A 23,466-nucleotide genomic window follows, 5' to 3' on the forward strand; every position below is an offset into this window, starting at 1 on the left:
ATTGATACCTACAGTAAATCAATTAAATAAAAAAAAATCCTTAACCAACAGACCAAAGTCAATAATGGTCAATGGTGTTTCCGCCGAGGAAGCAAAATATTGGGATAATTACCAATTTTCCGATGAATCGGATCCCGATGAGGATTCTGATGATGTTATAGAAATTACCTCGACCCTATTTAATATAGCAAAAGAAAATAATAAGGGAAAAAGTATAAAAATAGAGAAACCTGATTCCAACCCCCGATGAGCATTATATGTATCGGCAACATCCGTATTTCCTAAAAAGTAACAATAACCCGGGAACCTCTAAACCACCAGGTTTTTCTAAACCATTGTGGAAAACGATGTCTCGTATTAGAGGAACACCATATATCCCTAGAAAATTAGGAAAACGAACCAAGTCCGAAGAAGAAGAAACCAGTGATTCAGATTAGAGGGTTGTAATCATGTTGTGTATTATATGTATTGTAGTGTGCTTGTACTTTTATGTTCTATGTAAAAATTGCTTGTACTGTTTGTTAATTATCTTTTACGAATCTAATCCTTGTCTATTTTACAGTATAAAAACAAAATGGACGTTAAGGGTAGACAACCGAATATTTTAGAAGACCTACCAGAGGATATGGTTGAGGAAATCTTGTCTAGAGTCGGTCAGAATTCATCAGCACATTTAGTTATGGAGAAATTAACTTGTCAAACATTTGAAAGACTTTCCAGAAATGCCTTAGTTTATAAAAGGCTTTCCTTTAATAGGTGGGGTATATCACATTGGGGAGACCGTAAGTTACGTCGTGTTTTCTTTAAAGCGTTAAATGCGGGGAACCCAAATGCAATTTTACGCTACGGGTTAAGAACTTATTTTGACTCAACATATCCCAACATAGGATTTCGTGAGTTAGAAAGAGCTTCTAACATGCAACATAAAGAAGCATGTTATACTTACGGGTTAGTGATGTTCGCTTCTCACCAAAGTGAGAAAAAGAACATCGGATTACAACTATTAAATGAAACATTCCCACAAGTGACGGATTCAGTAGTTGGGGTGAGAAACAAGGTTTTTAGATTATTACGGGGTTGTTGAACATTACAAAACCCTCGTCCTTTTGACTACATTACAACATGCTGCCTAGCCAATGGTCATAACGGTTACTTTCCACAAGACCAAGGATGGGAAGTCATCTTAGTAAAACCAGAATGCATGACTTGTTTCTGGACTTATGAATTACTTGTTTTTATTGCCTTTGCTGAACAACTTGCGTATTAACTAGAATTGCCTTTATAGCTGCCGAGTAGCAAAGTTATTATGTGTTATATTTCATCCTATATGTATAATAGTGATATTGTAAGTTTGTAAAATTTTGTATAAAGTTTGAACGCGAAATATTATTGTAATCAGTTTTTTCATATAGAATTATAGTAGTTGAATTGTATATTAGCTACTAAGTATGAACTTAACGGGTAGGTACTACCCGAATTAAAACTATAAAACGATAATATGAAGAAAAAGCTTTTATAAATGAGTTCATACTATGCTACGAAATACTATTGACTAATCTTAAAATTCTATATAATTAACTTAATTCTTTTGGGCTATTTTTGAAGGAAATGGCACCGGCAACTCGTCATAATTTGAACATGAGTGAGGAAGACTTCCGTGTTTTCCTTACAGAAAACATAGCCGCAGTACAGGATGCGATGCAAAATAACAATAACTCTGGATCTAGTAGTGGAACTAATTTCACAAGAAATCGTGTAGGATGCTCCTACAAAGAATTCACTGCCTGCAAACCTTTGGAATTTGATGGAACCGAAGGACCAATTGGATTGAAACGGTGGACCGAGAAGGTCGAATCGGTGTTTGCCATAAGTAAGTGTACTGAAGAGGAAAAAGTTAAGTACGCTACGTATACCTTCACAGGTACTGCGTTAACGTGGTGGAACACCTATCTTGAATAGGTAGGACAAAATGCTGCTTACGCACTACCGTGGTCGGCATTCAAGCAATTGATGAACGAGCAGTACCGTCCTAGAAACGAAGTCAATAAGCTCAAGGTATAACTTAGAGAGTTACGAACACAAGGGTTTGACATTACCACATATGAACGACGATTCACAGAGTTGTGCCTATTGTGTCCGGGAGCGTTCGAAGATGAAGAAGAGAAGATCGATGCGTTTGTAAAAGGGTTACCAGTAAGGATTCAAGAAGATGTGAGTTCACACAAGCCCACTTCCATACAGAAGGCAAGTCGAATGGCTCATAAACTCATAAATCAGATTGAGGGTAGGATTAAAGAGCAGGCGGTCGAAGAAGCCAACACGAAACAACTCAAGAGAAATGGGAAGAAACCGGTGACAAGGGTCACCAATACAACAACAACAACAACAATCACAACCATAATCACAATAACAATCATAACAACCGCAACAACAATCGCAACAATAACCGTAATCCTAACAATAACTACAACAAATGTCCCAACAACATCAACAACTACAACAACCGTTTCAACAACAATAGCAATCCCAACAACAACCTCAATAACAACAAACAACAGAAACAACCATGCTTCAGGTGTGCAGAGTACCATCCGAATGCGTTTTGCACAACATTTTGCACCAAGTGTAAGAGAGGTGGTCATGGCGCGGCAAAATGTGAGGTTTACGGACCAAAGAACAACAAAAATAAAGAAACAAATAATGTCAGAACAAATAATGCCGACGTAGTGTGTTATAAATGTGGAAAACCGGGTCACATTATTAGAAATTGCCCAAACCAAGGGAATACTAATGGGCAAGGCCGCGGAAGAGTTTTCAATATTAAGGCTGAAAGGACCCGTTCATATACATTATAAACAATTCACAATAGTTGATTACATTGCGAGGTATTTGACCTCTATATGATACATTTTACAAACATTGCATTCGTTTTTAAAAGACAAACTTTCTTTACATCGAAAATTGACAGGCATGCATACCATTTCATAATATCCACTATCCAACTATAAATTGATTTAATAATAATCTTTGATGAACTCAATGACTCGAATGCAACGTTCTTCGAAATATGCTATGAAAGACTCCAAGTAATATCTTTAAAATGAGCAAATGCACAGCGGAAGATTTCTTTAACACCTGAGAATAAACATGCTTTAAAGTGTCAACCAAAAGGTTGGTGAGTTCATTAGTTTATCATAATCATTTATTTCCATCATTTTAATAGACCACAAGAATTTCATTTCCAGTTCTCATAAATATACGTCTCATGCATAGAGACAAAAATAATCATTCATATGGTGAACACCTGGTAACCGACATTAACTAGATACATATAAGAATATCCCCTATCATTCCGGGATCCTCCTTCGGACATGATATAAATTTCGAAGTACTTAAGCATCCGGTACTTTGGATGGGGTTTGTTAGGCCCAATAGATCTATCTTTAGGATTCGCGTCAATTAGGGTGTATGTTCCCTAATTCTTAGATTACCAGACTTTAATAAAAAGGGGCATATTCGATTTCGATAATTCAACCATAGAATGTACTTTCAATTACTTGTGTCTATTTCGTCAAACATTTATAAAAGCGCATGTATTCTCAGTCCCAAAAATATAAAGGGTAAAAAGGCAAATGAAACTCACCATACTGTATTTCGTAGTAAAAATACATATAACGTCATTGAACAAGTACAAGGTTGGCCTCGGATTCACGAACCTAAATTAATTATATATATTTATGTGTTGGTCAATATTTGTCTAACAAATTAGGTCAAGTCATAATGTACCACAATCCTAATGCTCGAGACTAATATGCAAAAGTCAACAAAAGTAAATTTGACTCAAAATAATTTCCAAAAATCTATACATGATTAATATATAGTTTAAATATCGTCCTTTTATATTTTTAAATATTTTTAAAAGATTTATTAGAGTAAATAATATAATTTATTTATTAATAAATAAAATTTTATATTAAATTTATATAATAAAATATACTTTTATATATATTAAGTAATAAAATATATAGGGTTCATTTAATATCATAAAGATAATATGATAGGTATTATTAAAGTAAGTTATTACACGTAATAAAATATGTTTGTATCACATATTTATTTGATAAAATAATATCTATAATGATAGTAAGTAAAAGTTGTATTATTTTGTAATAATAATTATTATTATAAAAATATCAATATTTATAATTACTAAGATGACATTATGATAAAACGATAATTCTAATTATGATAACTTTAATATTTACGATAATTTTTTTAATATTATCTTTAAAATAATAATTCTATTTAAAATAATAATAATAATGATATTTTATAGTAACAATGACATTTCTATTAAAATGATAATTTTTGTTAAAATGATAGTTTTAATACTAACGATACTTTTAATAATAATAGTAATGATAAAAATAATAAGAACGATAATTTTATCTAAATCAATATCTTATAATATTTTAATTTCATCATGATACTCTTACTCATTATTTCCTAATCGTTTCGTTTAATAGCTTTTAATAGTCTTTTATATCGTGTCCATAATAATGATAATAATAGTAATCAAAATAATTAGGTGTTACAAATATTTGTTTTAATTACACTAATATTAATAATGATAGTTACTATAACATTATTAACGATAATACTAATAATTATCTTAATGATAATATAGTAATAATAATAATAACAATAAAAATAACCATTTTTAAATAATGATATATATATATATATATATATATATATATATATATATATATATATATATATATATATATATATATATATTAATAATGATAATAATAATAATAATACTAATAATAATAATAATAATAATAATAATAATAATAATAATAATAATAATAATAATAATAATAATAATAATAATAATTGGATAATAATAATAATACTAATTATAACTTTAACGATAATAACGATAGTAATAATAAAAAAATTAACAATTTTTAATGATAAATCCCTTTTATTGATAAAGATAATAATAATGATAATAATAAGATAAAACTAGAACGACGATAAAAACGACGATAATAATAATCATTTTAAAAAAAAATATCGAAAATTCAATTGATTATAACTTCTAATCCGTTCATCGAAACCATTCGATATCTAAAGGAAAAGTTCTTAATTTTTCACTAGCTTTCCAAAGACATGCATATCTTATACCTTATCTCAACCGCAAGTGTAACTAATTCAAGATTCAACCTAACCTGTCTAAGGGCAATATCAAAAGTACAAGCATGCATAATCCTAAATACTCGAGCACTAGTCAGGGATACACTATTAGTATGTAAAAGTTAAATTATGAGTACTCACGTATCAATATTGAGATTCAATATTGCAGGAAAGGTACGTAGATGCAACGGAAATGATAAACACTATATTGACCTCGCGAGCATACCCATGAACCATACTCAATCACCTCCATAGCTATAACCCATAATTTCCTTAATCCTATCCTACTCGAAAAACAATTTCGAAATCACTCGGACAGCACTCCGTCATAATATTTTATGTATACTAATAATATCTTGAAATAATACGGAGTAAATATATATATGTAAATCGATTGAGAGAGTTTAGAGAAAAATATTTTCAAGTTTCTATGAAATAATGAAACCTATTGAATTCTATTTATAATAGATTTTTGAATTATTAAAGTGAATTATTAAAGTATGAATTATTAAAGTGAATTATTAAAGTATGAATTATTAAAGTGAATTATTAAAGTATGAATTATTAAAGTGAATTATTAAAGTATGAATTATTAAAGTGAATTATTAAAGTATGAATTATTAAAGTAAATTATTAAAGTTAAAGTAAAGTAAAAATAAAGTAAAGGTAAAGTTTAAGTATAGTAAAAGTATAAAACTATGTATGTATAATACGCGTATAAATATATATAATATTAATTTAAATCGTTATATATATTTAATAAAATTAAATATAAATATCATTATCTTTATCATACAAGTTAAGTAATGAGTTGTCAAAAGTGGTTCTAGATATTTATAAAAGTTATATACGTTTTAATAATAAAGTTCTTTTTAAACTGAAAACGTTTTTTTACGTTTGAAACTAAATAGATCAATCGAGTCTTTATGAGATTCAATCTTCCACTATCCTTTGTCTAGTTCTCAATGATTGACAATTTGTTCTTATTTATAAATCACTTTACCATTTTCCGAATATTGTTAAAATGGAAAGATTTCTCAAATCAACGTGGGCCTTTCAACAGAGACTTGTAATCATAATTCAATATATCTGATAATTCAATCATTTGATCTTATCTTCTAATTTCATTGATAAACATTTTGAAACAGATACAATCATATAAAGTATTTAATCTAATATTTTGTTTACGTTTCAAGTTATAATATATATACACATATACATATATAATCATATTCGTTTAATGGTTCGTGAATCGTTGGAACTTGGTCGAGGTTGAATGAATGTATGAACATAGTTTAAAATTCTTGAAATTTAACTTAACAAATATTGCTTATCGTGTCGGAAACATATAAAGATTAAAGTTTAAATTTGGTTGGAAATTTCCGGGTTGTCACAAAGGCGACAGAAGTGCAGGAAGACCCGGAGCTTGTTACGGGTACGTTTCTTATTGACAATAAATCTGCTTATGTTTTATTTGATTCGGGTGCGGATAGAAGCTATATGAGTAGAGATTTTTGTGCTAAATTAAGTTGTCCACTGACGCCTTTGGATAATAAATTTTTACTCGAATTAGCAAACGGTAAATTAATTTCAGCAGATAATATATGTCGGCATAGAGAAATTAAACTGGGGGATGAAACGTTTAAAATTGATTTAATACCATTCGAGTTAGGGAGTTTTGATGTAATAATTGGCATGGACTGGTTGAAAAAGGTGAGAGCAGAGGTCGTTTGTTACAAAAATGTGATTCGCATTGTGCGTGAAAAAGGAAAACCTTTAATGGTGTACGGAGAAAAGAATAACGAGAAGTTAAATCTTATTAGTAGCATGAAGGCACAAAAACTAATAAGAAAAAGTTTTTACCTCATTCTAGCACACATCGAAGAAGTTAAACCTGAAGAAAAGAACATCAATGACGTTCCCGTCGCAAAAGAATTTTCCGATGTATTTTCAAAAGAATTACCGGAATTACCCCCACATCGATCCGTTGAATTTCAAATAGACCTTGTACCAGGAGCTGCACCAATAGCTCGTGCTCCATACAGACTCGCACCCAGTGAAATGAAAGAATTACAAAGTCAGTTACAGGAACTTTTAGAGTGTGGTTTCATTCGACCAAGCACATCACCGTGGGGAGCTCCTGTATTGTTTGTCAAGAAGAATGATGGTACATTTAGATTGTGTATCGACTATCGAGAGTTGAACAAATTTACCATCAAGAACCGCTACCCACTACCGAGAATTGACGACTTATTTGATCAACTACAAGGCTCGTCGGTTTATTCGAAGATTGATTTACATTTTGGGTATCATCGAATGCGGGTGAAGGAGGATGACATTCCAAAGACTACTTTTAGGACGCGTTACGGTCATTACGAGTTTATGGTTATGTCGTTTGGGTTGACTAACACACCAGCTGTATTCATGGACCTCATGAACCGAGTGTGTGGACCATACCTTGACAAGTTTTTCATTGTTTTCATCGATGACATACTTATTTACTCAAAGAATGACCAAGAGCACGAATAACATTTGAGAAAAGTACTAGAGTTGTTAAGGAAAGAAAAACTGTACGCTAAGTTTTCAAAGTGTGCATTTTGGTTGGAAGAAGTTCTATTCCTTGGTCATATAGTGAACAAAGAAGGTATTCAGGTGGATCCAGCAAAGATTGAAACCGTTGAAAAGTGGGAAATCCCGAAAACTCCGAAACACATACGCCAATTTTTAGGGCTAGCTGGTTATTACAGGAGATTCATCCAAGATTTTTCCAAAATAGCAAAACCCTTGACTGCATTAACGCATAAAGGGAAGAAATTTGAATGGAAGGATGAACAAGAGAAAGCGTTTCAATTATTGAAGAAAAAGTTAACTACGACACCTATATTGTCATTACCTGAAAGGAATGATGATTTTGTGATATATTGTAACGCCTCAAAGCAAGGTCTCGGTTGTGTATTAATGCAACGAATGAAAGTAATTGCTTATGCGTCTAGACAATTAAAGATTCACGAGCAGAATTATACAACGCATGATTTGGAATTAGGCGCGGTTGTTTTTGCATTAAAGACTTGGAAGCACTATTTATATGGGGTCAAAAGTATTATATATACCGACCACAAAAGTCTTCAACACATATTTAATCAGAAACAACTGAACATGAGGCAGCGCAGGTGGATTGAATTATTGAATGATTACGACTTTGAGATTCGATACCACCCGGGGAAGGCAAATGTGGTAGCCGACGCCTTGAGCAGAAAGGACAGAGAACCCATTCGGGTAAAAGCTATGAATATAATGATTCACACTAACCTTACTACTCAAATAAAGGAGGCGCAACAAGGAGTTTTAAAGAGAGAAATTTAAAGGATGAAATACCCAAAGGATTGGAGAAGCATCTTAATATTTGGGAAGACGGAACCCGGTATAGGGCTGAAAGAATTTAGGTACCAAAATTTGGAGATATGAGAGAAATGGTACCTAGAGAAGCTCATAAAACCAGTTACTCAATACATCCTAGAACGGGGAAGATGTACAAGGATCTCAAGAAACATTTTTGGTGGCCAGGTATGAAAGCCGATGTTGCTAAATACGTAGGAGAATGTTTAACGTGTTCTAAGGTCAAAGCTGAGCATCAGAAACCATCATGTCTACTTCAACAACCCGAAATCCCGGAATGGAAATGGGAAAACATTTCCATGGATTTCATCACTAAATTGCCAAGGACTGCAAGTGGTTTTGATACTATTTGGGTAATAGTTGATCGTCTCACCAAATCAGCACACTTCCTACCAATAAGAGAAGATGACAAGATGGAGAAGTTAGCACGACTGTATTTGAAGGAAGTCATCTCCAGACATGGAATACCAATCTCTGATAGGGATAGCAGATTTATTTCAAGATTCTGGCAGACATTAGAGCAAGCATTAGGAACTCATCTAGACATGAGTACTGCCTATCATCCACAAACTGATGGGCAGAGCGAAAGGACGATACAAACGCTTGAAGACATGCTACGAGCATGTGTTATTGATTTCAAAAACAGTTGGGATCGACATCTACCATTAGCAGAATTTTCCTACAACAACAGCTACCATTCAAGCATTGAGATGGCGCCGTTTGAAGCACTTTATGGTAGAAAGTGCAGGTCTCCAATTTGTTGGAGTGAAGTGGGGGATAGACATATTACGGGTCCGGAGATAATACAAGAAACTACCGAGAAGATCATCCAAATTCAACAACGATTAGAAACCACCCAAAGTCGACAAAAGAGCTACGCTGACATTAAAAGAAAAGATATAGAATTTGAAATTGGAGAGATGGTCATGCTTAAAGTTGCACCTTGTAAAGGCGTTGTTCGATTTGGTAAACGAGGGAAATTAAATCCAAGGTATATTGGACCATTCAAGATTATTGATCGTGTCGGACCAGTAGCTTACCGACTTGAGTTACCTCAATGACTCGCGGCTGTACATAACACTTTCCACGTCACAAATTTGAATAAATATTTTGCTAAAGAAGATCTCACTATTCCGTTAGACGAAATCCAAATCAATGAAAAACTTCAATTCATCGAAGAACCCGTCAAAATAATAGATCGTGAGTTTAAAAGACTTAAGTAAAACAAAATACGAATTGTTAAGGTTCGATGGAATGATCATAGAGGACCCGAGTTCACCTGGGAACGAGAAGATCAGATGAAGAAGAAATACCCGCACTTATTTCCAGAAGATACGACAACACCTCCAACTGCTTAAAATTTCGGGACGAAATTTATTTAACGGGTAGGTACTGTAGTGACCCGAACTTTTCCATATTTATATATATTAAATTGTGATGGCCCCGTCAAAACACTTAACGGCTCCGTCACTTGGTCCCACAACTTGATCGAACTTAAATGAATTTAACAAACGACATTGCATTATTTTATTTCAAAAGTTTCCCAAAATGGAAAGCATACCAAAATATGTAGTTTAAAAGTAACCCAACATATTAATAATCCAAAGTTGACACAAAATATTGTCAACAACCCACAAGTATTAATTATTCAAAAACCGAATGCAAGCCAAAGTTTCATAAATTGTTTCATTAAAATCTGCCCAAATGCATGCAGACACTTCTAAACACAGCGGAAGCATCACATAAACTCAAGTACCTGTGAAAACATGCTAGTAAACTGTCAACACAAAGGTGGAGTGAATTATAGGTTTAAATAATTAAATAAACTTTAGACCACAAGATTTAAAAATGTTAGAAAATATTAAACATTATTCCATTATCAATGAGCCACCTGGTAACCACTTAACCCTTTATTTACCCTTGCCAAACACAATAAAAATATACACTGGACAGTGTATCTACAACAAAATATGAAGTACTAAACATTCCGATTATAAATTGCTAGCACGACTAACTCGAAATGGGGTTGTCAAACCCGATAGATCTATCCGTAGGATTCGCGTTCACCGGTAGAAACCAATGATTACAGTTACCAGACTAGGGAATATTTTTGTCCAACTCACAATGAATAATTTAAATTTAATTGTCACTTGTGTCTAAACGTGAAATAAAATGCATGTAATCACATCCCAAAAATATACTTTGAAAAGTATGTAAAAACGGGACTATAACTCACCTTAATAGTAACGAAGAAACCACACAAATAAAGCGAACATCAACAAAGTAAAGTGATCAGGAATGATCACAACGCCGACCTATAAATAAAGTAGGTCAATATAAATAACTAACTTAGGTCAAGTCTTAGTATGATAGCTATTGTACATGTTGCAAGTAGTCATAGAACAATACTCAATATGCATCGGTTTGATTGGAACAGCTTACGGACACACACTTTCTATTTTTAGAAAGTTTCTATTTTTAGCAGGTTTCCATTTTTGGAAAGTTTCTATTTTTGGAAAGTTTCTATTTTTGGAAAATTTCTATTTTTGGAAAGTTTCTATTTTTGGAAAGTTTCTATTTTTGGAAAGTTTCCAAATTTAGAAAGTTGCTATTTTAGGAAAGTTTATAAGTTAGGAAAGTTTCCTTAATTAGAAAGTCAACAAAAGTCAACTGAAAGTCAAAGTCAACTGAAAGTCAACTTAAAAGTCAACCTTGGTCAAACATGGTCAACGTAAATTTTGAAAGTGTAAGTTATAATAATAATGTAAGTTATAACGTCTGTTAAAGTTAAATATGTCTAATTATGTCATAACATAAGTTTAATTAAATTAAAATGAATTATTAAAGTTAATATAAGTTTAAATGATATATTTAATATAACATAAGTATTTAATTAATTAATTAAATATTAGTCATAATGTAAGTATTATTAATTAATAATAAATTTTAAATCATATCATAAGTATTATTAATTAATAATGAATTATTAATCATATCATAAGTTTCTAATTATAATTATTAAATCATAAGTATTTAATAATTAAATTATAATTAAATAATAACTAAGCCTTATAATAATTAAATAATTAATTAATCCTTATTAAAAGTCTTATAATAGTAATCTCATAATATAAGTTTAATACTTATCATAAGTATTTTCCATTAATAATAAAAGTATTATTAATCATAAGTTTAATTAAAATGTTAATTAAATCATAAGTATTAATTAAATGATATAATAAATATATATCATAAAACTTAAATAATAATAATTACCATTTTTTTATCATAAGTAATTAAATGATAATGAAATCCATTAGTTATATCATAAGTTTAATAATTAATCACAAGTTTTAAATCAAAAGTTCATCGGGTCGTATCCTAAGCCTCGGGTGTCGGTTTTCGGCAAGCCTTACATATATCTCCGCCTAAGAAAACCACCCGACACTTTGGTATACTCAAGAACACCCCAAGAACAGTCCACAAGTCATGATGTACAGCCATTACACTACTTGGAACTTCAATCCACTCAAAATCGTGTTTTAGACGTAACGGGTGATTCGTGGCTCGGATTGAGATGACTCGAAAATGAAAGTTCGCCCCACCATCAGTCCTAACACACTAACACACCCTAAAGTCACCAAATATGGTCACAAAGTCGGACCAAACTTGGTTCATACCAATATCACAATTCAATCTTAACAAAATACCACTTTGATCATATTTAGGGCTCCGGGAATCGAAACGACATGAATCCGGAGTCTAAAATTAATGTCTTGATGAGAGGAACTCATCTAGATACTTTATTTTAACTTTTATAACAGTCACAATATCATAAATACACGAAATAGCTGCTGTCCCAATTTTATCAAACCGAAAACATGTGTTTATGAGTAATTCTATGCATACAAACACCATTACAACAACAAGTAATCATCATACTATTAATATATAACCAAAATACAGAAATATAATGAAAAATCAAAAGTTCTAGGGTTAGGGTTTATACCCTAATCAAGAAACGAGAAGTATAATCGCGTAGAGAACGGAACGAGGAACGCGTTGGTATTAATTGATCCTTGATCCAAGCTATAATAATTGATGAAGATGATGATGTTTGTGTGATGTTTGGCGACGGCCAAGGAGCAAGAAAATGGAGAAGAGAGCAATTTTATATGTTTAGGTTTAGATAAAAGTGGAATTGAAAAATAATAATGTTGCACAAATAAAATAAATGAGAGTATACTCCCCTCCCATCCATTCGGCCAATCCTAGTTGTGGGGTGGGCCCCACTTGGCCAATATCACTTAATTGTTGAAGTACTTATGGCCGGAAAGCCCGAACGAATCCCGAAACGCGAAAACACGCTTACGCGATTAAAAATCCGGAGAGATAACAAACGCGCGACGAAAAATAAATATAAATACCCTATATATTTATATGATCTTAAAATATCATATTTAAAATAATTAGGATTTAAATATCCCAAAAACGCGACCGTTGGTTTAAAAACCGAAAAGATTCGCAGGATAGAAATCCGCGACACGTAGAAACGTATAATTCAAAATATGAATACAAATATTCACATAACACATAATAATTAATATATTATTATTAATTTAACAATATAGGTCATAGAAATGACGTAGCACAATTAACAGTTAACTGTTGTTAAATAATTAACGGTAAAAGATAACAGAAAAAGTAGGGTCGTGACAGTACCTTCCCGTTACGGAAATTTCGTCCTGAAATTTAAGTAGGTGCAGGGTTTGACTCAGCATCTGGGAACAAATGCGGATAGTTCTGCTTCATCTGATCTTCACGCTTCCAAGTGAACTCGGGACCGCGTCTAGCGTTCCATCTAACCCGGACAATAGGAATTCGACTCTGCTTAAGAGTCTTAACTTCTCGATCCATAACTTCAATAGGTTCCTCAATAAAGTATAGTTGCTTATCAACATGAAGTTTTTCCAAAGGAATAGTCTTGTCGGCCTCGGCCAAACACTTCTTTAAATTCGATACATGAAAAATATCGTGAACAGCACTGAGTTCTTGTGGCAATTTCAAACGATATGCCATCGGTCCAACTCTCTCAACAATCTCAAACAGTCCAACAAAACGAGGACTTAGCTTTCCCCTCTTACCAAAACGGATCATACCCTTCCAAGGTGAAACCTTTAACATAACACGATCACCAACTTGAAATTCCACATCTTTCCTTCCCCTATCGGCATAACTCTTTTGCCGACTTCTAGCGGTTCTCAACCTTTCCTTAATCTTGTCTCGTGAATAATTTATGGACCTGTGAGTTCCCCAACCTCATTCCAATAGACAGGAGACCTACACTTCCTACCGTACAGAGCTTCAAACGGTGCGGCTTGAATACTTGTGTGATAACTATTGTTATAAGAAAACTCAGCTAGCGGCAAATATTTATCCCACCCATTACCAAAATCGATAACACACGCTCGTAACATATCTTTCAACGTCTGAATGGTCCTTTCACTCTGACCATCCGTTTGAGGATGATAAGCGGTGCTCATATCTAACCTAGTTCCCAAGGCTTCCTGTAAAGATCGCCAAAACCTCGATACAAATCGGCTGTCTCGATCCGAAATAATGGATACAGGAATACCATGTCTAGAAACAATCTCCTTCAAATATAAACGAGTGAGCTTCTCCATTGAATCTGTTTCCCTAATCGGCAAAAAGTGAGCCGACTTAGTGAGTCGATCTACGATCACCCAAATAGTGTCATAGCCACCCGCAACTCTTGGTAACTTAGTAATAAAATCCATCGTAATTCCTTCCCACTTCCACTCGGGAATCTCAGGTTGCACCAAAAGTCCAGATAGTTTTTGATGTTCAGCTTTAACCTTAGCACATGTCAAACACTTAGCCACATATGTAGCCACATCACCTTTCAAATTAGGCCACCAGTACAGCTCCTTAAGATCATGATACATCTTTCCTGAACCAGGATGAATAGAGTACCTAGACTTATGAGCCTCATCTAAAACAAGTTGTCGCAGTTCACCAAACTTCGAAACCCAAAGACGTCCTGCAAAGTATCTAGTACCATCTGCTCGTACCTCAAACTTCTTAGCCATACCTCTTACGTTCTCATTCACAAAATTCTCTTCCTTTAAGGCTTCTTGTTGTGCCTCAAGAATCTGCCTTGCGAGGTTTGTTCTAATTGTCATATTCAAGGCCCTAAACCTGCGAGGTTCAGCCCTTTCTTTACGACTCAACGCATCCGCCACAACATTGGCCTTACTCGGATGATACAAAAGTTCACAATCGTAATCGTTCAACGTCTCAATCCATCTTCGTTGTCTCATGTTCAACTGTTTCTGATCGAGGATATGTTGAAGACTTTTGTGATCTGTGTACACAGTACTCTTGACCCCATACAAATAATGTCTCCAAATCTTAAGCGCAAAAACAATGGCCCCCAACTCTAAATCATGAGTTGTATTGTTCTGCTCGTGAATCTTCAACTGACGTGATGCGTACGCAATAACCTTCTTTTGTTGCATCAAAACACAAACAAAGCCTTGACGCGAAGCATCACAATAAACAACAAAATCATCATTACCCTCTGGTAGTGACAATATCGGAGCGGTAGTCAACTTCTTCTTTAAAATCTAAAAAGCAGTCTCTTGTTCATCCTTCCACTCGTACTTCTTCCCTTTATGCGTTAAAGCAATCAGAGGTTTTGCAATACGAGAGAAATCTTGAATGAACCTTCTATAGTAACCCGCTAATCCTAGGAACTGACGAATCTGAGTAGGAGTTTTCGGAGTTTCCCACCTTTCAATCACCTCAATCTTAGCAGGATCAACTTGAATCCCTTGCTTACTAACAATATGTCCAAGGAATTGATCTTCTCGTAACCAGAATGCACACTTAGAGAACTTAGCGTACAACTCTTTTTTCTCAACAGATCAACCACTAACCTCAAATGTTCCTCGTGCTCTTCATCACTCTTCGAATAAATAAGGATGTCATCAATGAACACAATAACGAACTTGTCCAGATAGGGTCTACACACATGGTTCATGAGGTCCATGAACACAGCAGGTGCATTTGTCAATCCGAACATCATAACAAGTAACTCAAAGTGACCGTAACGGGTGCGAAAAGCAGTTTTCGAAACATCAGATTCCTTAACACGCAACTGATGATAGCCGGAACGAAGATCGATTTTTGAATAAATAGATGAACCCTGAAGCTGATCGAACAGATCATCAATTCTCAGAAGGGGATAATGGTTTTTAATAGTAAGCTTGTTCAACTCACGATAATCAATGCACAAACGGAAAGAACCATCCTTCTTCTTAACAAACAGAACAGGAGCTCCCCAAGGGGACGAACTAGGACGAATAAAACCTTTGTCTAATAACTCACGGAGTTGACTTGACAATTCTTGAAGTTCGGAAGGCGCAAGAAGATAAGGAGCACGTGCTACGGGAGCAGCACCGGGAACAAGATCAATTTGAAATTCTACCGTGCGTTGCGGCGAAAGGCCAGACAAATCTTCGGGAAATACCTTAGGAAAATCTCTAACAATATGAACATCTCTAACGTTCTTCGTTTCTTTATCGGAATCAACAACATGGGCTAGAATAGCATGACAGCCTTTGCGAAGATGTTTAAGAACTTTCAAACAGCTAATAAGATTTAACTGTCGGCATTTCTTATCTCCAAGAACCATCAGCGGCTCTCCAACCACATTAGTAATACGAATAGCTTTATCATAACACACAATCTTAGCACGATTCGCAGATAACCAATCCATCCTAATGACAACATCAAAACTACCAAGTTCAATCGGTACCAAATCTATCTCAAAATCTCTACCAGCCAGATTAATGTTACACTTACGATACACAGTCTTAGCAGAAAGCACTTTACCAATAGCTATTTCAATAACATAAGTATTGTCTAAAGGAGTTAACGGAGTTTTGATTTTTGGACTTAATTTACTCGACACAAAACTCAAATCAGCCCCTGAATCAAATAGTACATAAACTAATAAATCGTTGACCGGGAATGTACCAGTAACAAGTTTAGGATCTTCCTCAGCATCCCTGGCGTTAATGTTGAACTCTCTACCACGTGCAGTCTCTGCAGTTTTCTTGTTGGGACAGGCATCACGGAAATGCCCCGGCTTCCCACACTCGTAACAAACTCTCGGATTACCACCATTATTTGGCTTTCCATTACCATTACCATTCCCACCTCTATTACCAGCATTATTACCATTATTACCACCTGCAGTAGGAGTAGCAGAATCCGGCAGAAGCACTGTACAATCCTTAGCAATGTGTCCCTGTTTGGAACACCTCTTGCAAGTCACGGTACAGAAACCATCATGAGCCTTGTAACAACGTGGACACACATGCTGACTGCGGTTATTTAAACCGGAAGTATCCTGCTTTTTCTGCTGACCTTGGCTTTGATAGCGGTTATTATCCCACTTTCTCTTCCCATTATCAGCTTTCTTAACAGCCTCTTCACTAGGTTCGGTTACAGCTGAAATGTCCCGTTCATATTGATTATAAACGTTCCATATTAATTGATTTCGTTGCGAGGTTTTGACCTCTATATGAGACGTTTTTCAAAGACTGCATTCATTTTTAAAACAACCATAACCTTTATTTTATCAATAAAGGTTTCAAAAGCATTACGTAGATTATCAAATAATGATAATCTAAAATATACTGTTTACACACGACCATTACATAATGGTTTACAATAGAAATATATTACATCGACATATGTTTCTTGAATGCAGTTTTTACATAATATCATACAAACATGGACTCCAAATCTTGTCCTTATTTTAGTATGCAACATCGGAAGCTCTTAATATTCACCTGAGAATAAACTGTAGTGACCCGAACTTTTCCATGTTTATATATATTAATTGAGATTGATATTTACATGATTAAATGTTTCCAACATGTTAAGCAATCAAACTTGTTAAGATTAATTGAAATATGTTTCATATAGACAATTGACCACCCAAGTTGACCGGTGATTCACGAACGTTAAAACTTGTAAAAACTATATGATGACATATATATGGATATATATATAGTTAACATGATACTATGATAAGTAAACATATCATTAAGTATATTAACAATGAACTACATATGTAAAAACAAGACTACTAACTTAATGATTTTTAAACGAGACATATATGTAACGATTATCGTTGTAAAGACATTTAATGTATATATATCATATTAAGAGATATTCATACATGATAATATCATGATAATATAATAATTTAAAATCTCATTTGATATTATAAACACTGGGTTAACAACATTTAACAAGATCTTTAACCTAAAGGTTTCAAAACAACACTTACATGTAACGACTAACGATGACTTAACGACTCAGTTAAAATGTATATACATGTAGTGTTTTAATATGTATTTATACACTTTTGAAATACTTCAATACACTTATCAAAATACTTCTACTTAACAAAAATGCTTACAATTACATCCTTGTTCAGTTTCATCAACAATTCTACTCGTATGCACCCGTATTCGTACTCGTACAGTACACAGCTTTTAGATGTATGTACTATTAGTATATACACTCCAATGATCAGATCTTAGCAGCCCATGTAAGTCACCTAACACATGTGGGAACCATCATTTGGCAACTAGCATGAAATATCTCATAAAATTACAAAAATATGAGTAATCATTCGTGACTTATTTACATGAAAACAAAATTACATATCCTTTATATCTAATCCATACACCAACGACCAAAAACACCTACAAACACTTTCATTCTTCAATTTTCTTCATCTAATTGATCTCTCTCAAGTTCTATCTTCAAGTTCTAAGTGTTCTTCATATATTCTACAAGTTCTAGTTACATAAAATCAAGAATACTTTCAAGTTCGCTAGCTCACTTCCAATCTTGTAAGGTGATCATCCAACCTCAAGAAATCTTTGTTTCTTACAGTAGGTTATCATTCTAATACAAGGTAATAATCATATTCAAACTTTGGTTCAATTTCTATAACTATAACAATCTTATTTCAAGTGATGATCTTACTTGAACTTGTTTTCGTGTCATGATTCTGCTTCAAGAACTTCGAGCCATCTAAGGATCCGTTGAAGCTAGATCCATTTTTCTCTTTTCCAGTAGGTTTATCCAAGGAACTTAAGGTAGTAATGATGTTCATAACATCATTCGATTCATACATATAAAGCTATCTTATTCGAAGGTTTAAACTTGTAATCACTAGAACATAGTTTAGTTAATTCTAAACTTGTTCGCAAACAAAAGTTAATCCTTCTAACTTGACTTTTAAAATCAACTAAACACATGTTCTATATCTATATGATATGCTAACTTAATGATTTAAAACCTGGAAACACGAAAAACACCGTAAAACCGGATTTACGCCGTCGTAGTAACACCGCGGGCTGTTTTGGGTTAGTTAATTAAAAACTATGATAAACTTTGATTTAAAATTTGTTATTCTGAGAAAATGATTTTTATTATGAACATGAAACTATATCCAAAAATTATGGTTAAACTCAAAGTGAAAGTATGTTTTCTAAAATGGTCATCTAGACGTCGTTCTTTCGACTGAAATGACTACCTTTACAAAAATGACTTGTAACTTATTTTTCCGACTATAAACCTATACTTTTTCTGTTTAGATTCATAGAATAGAGTTCAATATGAAACCATAGCAATTTGATTCACTCAAAACGGATTTAAAATGAAGAAGTTATGGGTAAAACAAGATTGGATAATTTTTCTCATTTTAGCTACGTAAAAATTGGTAACAAATCTATTCCAACCATAACTTAATCAACTTGTATTGTATATTATGTAATCTTGAGATACCATAGACACGTATACAATGTTTTGACCTATCATGTCGACACATCTATATATATTTTGGAACAACCATAGACACTCTATATGTGAATGTTGGAGTTAGCTATACAGGGTTGAGGTTGATTCCAAAATATATATAGTTTGAGTTGTGATCAATACGGAGATACGTATACACTGGGTCGTGGATTGATTCAAGATAATATTTATCGATTTATTTCTGTACATCTAACTGTGGACAACTAGTTGTAGGTTACTAACGAGGACAGCTGACTTAATAAACTTAAAACATCAAAATATATTAAAAGTGTTGTAAATATATTTTAAACATACTTTGATATATATGTATATATTGTTATAGGTTCGTGAATCAACCAGTGGACAAGTCTTACTTCCCGACGAAGTAAAAATCTGTGAAAGTGAGTTATAGTCCCACTTTTAAAATATAATATTTTTGGGATGAGGTATTGATTGGGCTCGTGATGTTCCCGATACCTTCATTAATGTCGAGAATAACGGTAACCAAAATACCCCTCACCCTTCAACTATTTTTAACACGGTGACGAGCCCAATCAATACCTCCAGGCCCATTACTCCCCCTAAACCCAATTCACCTCATCAACCCTCTAGCCCAATTCCTGAGCCCATTATTACACCAAAGTCTACCCAACCCATTATTAATATCCCGGATCAACCCGCAGCTAATCCCAGTAATGATATTCACAATCCCATTTCAACTGCCGAACCTATCCCCGATCCAAACTCAGTTAACCCAACAATCCCTAATCCCAACCCCGAGCATAACTTAAACACTGACACTGTTTTGGCAACCAACGCTGCATCAAACCAATCACCAATTATTGACCTTGATCTCCAAAAGCTCTCAGATGCTTTCAACTCTATCAAGAAACTCCCTACCAACAATCGAAAGAAATTGAAAGATAAAAACACATCATCGAAACACATCAATGAAGCTTCTTCCAATGGTCTCTCTCGTTCCAGGAAAGGTAACTCTTCGGGATCCATCGGCAGCCTCAACCATAAAGAGCTCGGAAAAGAGATCGGCATTCGTTGGAAAGCGGATCAACATTGTTGATCTACCTCCAACCCTCGGTAAGTCATTGTTTTCATAATGAATATCTTATCTCTTAACATTCGTGGTATTGGACAGGATGATCGAAAGGATTGGATTCAAAAACTCTGTAGACAAGAAAAACCACAGGTGCTAGCACTCCAGGAAACCAAGTGTGGTGAGATCGAAGACAAAGTAATAGAGAATTTTTGGGGTTCTGAAAACTTCAAGTACATACAAAAACATGCAGTAGGTTTCTCGGGTGGGATGTTGTTAGTCTGGAACACTGATGTTTTTAATGTCAATCAAGCGATCGAAGGCGAATTCTTTTTAACTATCAAAGGACATTGGAAAGGTATCGATGAAGAAATAGCTTTTGTCAATGTCTACGGACCACATAACACCGCCAAGAAGAAACTAATGTGGGAAAGTTTAGAAAATCTTCTCAACTTTAAAGACATGCCTTGGTTACTTTGCGGGGATTTTAACGAGGTTAGAGGTTTAGACGAAAGATTAAATTGCGACTTCAACAAACCCTGGTCGGATATGTTCAACGATTTCATCAATAAGTGCTGTTTAATTGAAATACCTCTTGGCGGCCAAAAGTTCACGAGAATCAGCGGAGACGGTTTAAAATTCAGTAAGTTAGATCGTTTCCTTGTCTCCAGCAAGTTTCATAATATCTGGCCAACTCTTTTCGCAAACACCTTGGATAGATTCACCTCCGACCATTGCCCAATAATTCTCCGAGACCGAATCATCGACTTTGGCCCAAAGCCAATTAGAGTATTCAACGCTTGGCTCGATGATAAGGGTTCGGTGGAAGTCATTTCAAATGCATGGAATTTACATGTCGGTGGTAACCGTGGTGATTGCATACTTCGAAATAAGCTAAAAAACGTGAAAAAAGCACTCAACGATTGGAGCAAAACAAACTTTGGTAAACTCGATATCGAGATCCAAGAACTAGCAGATTCGGTTAGCGAGTGGGAAAAGAATGCTCAGATCAGAATTTTATCTCAAACCGAGAGGGATACGTGGTTGAACGAACGTAAAGCATGGATTGAAAAAGAGAAAATCAAATGTAAAATGCTTAAACAAAAAGCCCGCATCAAATGGTCCCTTGAGGGAGACGAAAACTCAAAGTTCTTCCACAATTACGTCAAAAGGAGAAACACGAAAAATAATATTTTCGGCATTTCAATTAATGGTTGTTGGTCGGAGGAACCAAACGCAATTAAAGATGAAATCTTCAACCATTACTCGAACATCTTCAAAGCTAATAATGATTCTTCATGCTCATTCAACCTTCAATCAAAGATCTTAAACGACAATGATAATGAGATGCTCGAAAACCCCTTTAGTGAATCCGAGATTTGGGAGGCAATTCGTTGTTGTAGTAGCTCTAAAGCACCCGGTCCGGACGGTTTCAATTTGAAATTCTACAAAAAATATTGGTGGTTAGTGAAGAATGATGTAGTTAACGCTTTCAACTGGTTTTGGTCAAATATGGAATTCTCCAAGGGGTGTAATGCTTCCTTTACCACACTCATCCCCAAAAAACATAACCCGCTAACCCCCAGTGACTTTCGCCCCATTAGCCTTATCGGGTCTTACTATAAAATTGTGGCAAAAGTTCTTTCAAAGAGACTCGAAAAGGTTATCCATAAACTCGTAGGTTCCGAACAAAGTGGATTCTTGAAAGGAAGATTTATTCTCGATGGGGTTCTCATCGCAAACGAAACTATCGATGAACTCAAACGACAAAAAAGAAAAGGTTTCATTTTCAAGGTAGATTTCGAAAAGGCTTTTGATTGCCTAAAATGGGACTTCTTGATGGAAACCATGGAGAATATCGGGTTCGGTAATAGATGGAAAAAATGGATCTTCGCATGCCTTAGCTCCGCCTCAATATCCATTCTCGTTAACGGATCCCCAACCCGTGAATTCACCCCGGAACGAGGTGTTAGGCAAGGTGACCCACTCTCCCCCTTTTTATTCATAATTGCGGCGGAAGGTTTAAACCTCCTTGTAAAGCGTGCCATGTTGTCGGGGCATTTCAAAGGGATAGAAGTCGGTAAAGAAAAAGTCATAATTTCGCACTTACAATACGCCGACGATACCATCTTTTTTGGTGAGTGGTCCCGTCACAACATATTGAACACCATGAAAATTCTCAAGTGCTTTGAAGATCTCTCGGGTCTAAAAGTTAACTTCCATAAAAGCAATCTATTCGGTGTTGGTGTTTCGAATGGGGACTTGGAAAGTATAGCTCTAAGAATCGGATGTAAAGCGGGTGATTTTCCTTTTACCTACTTAGGTTTACCCATAGGAGTTAAGATGAACAAACCCACTCATTGGCTTCCGGTGGTGGACAAATTCAAAAAACGACTCGCGGAGTGGAAATCAAAAACTTTATCTTTCGGAGGTCGGCTCACATTGGTAAAATCCGTTCTCTCTAGTCTTCCACTTTATTACTTTTCACTCTTCAAAGCCCCGTCCTCTATCTTAAAACAACTTGAATCGCTTCGTTGTAATTTTTTCTGGGGCGGGTCCGGGTCGGGTAAGAAAATATGTTGGGTTAAATGGGATGACACTTTACTACCTTACGACTCGGGAGGTTTAGACATTGGATCGCTTTCCGCCAAAAACCTAGCCTTGCTAGGAAAATGGTGGTGGCGGTTCAAATCGGAACCTTGCTCACTTTGGACTAAAGTGATTTCTAGTATTTACGGTAGGGACGGTGGGCTTGTCACTAACGACTTTTGCAGGTTTAAGAAACTCGGTGCCACTTGGTTTAACATCATCAATATCACTAAGGATTTCGAGAAAGCTGGATGGGATTTTTCGCATATTTTTTGCAGGTTTCTAAAAGATGGAAAACGCACAGCTTTTTGGCACGACCG

This window comes from Rutidosis leptorrhynchoides, chromosome 3 (genome assembly GCF_046630445.1).
Source record: "Rutidosis leptorrhynchoides isolate AG116_Rl617_1_P2 chromosome 3, CSIRO_AGI_Rlap_v1, whole genome shotgun sequence".
Taxonomy (NCBI): Eukaryota; Viridiplantae; Streptophyta; class Magnoliopsida; order Asterales; family Asteraceae; genus Rutidosis; species Rutidosis leptorrhynchoides.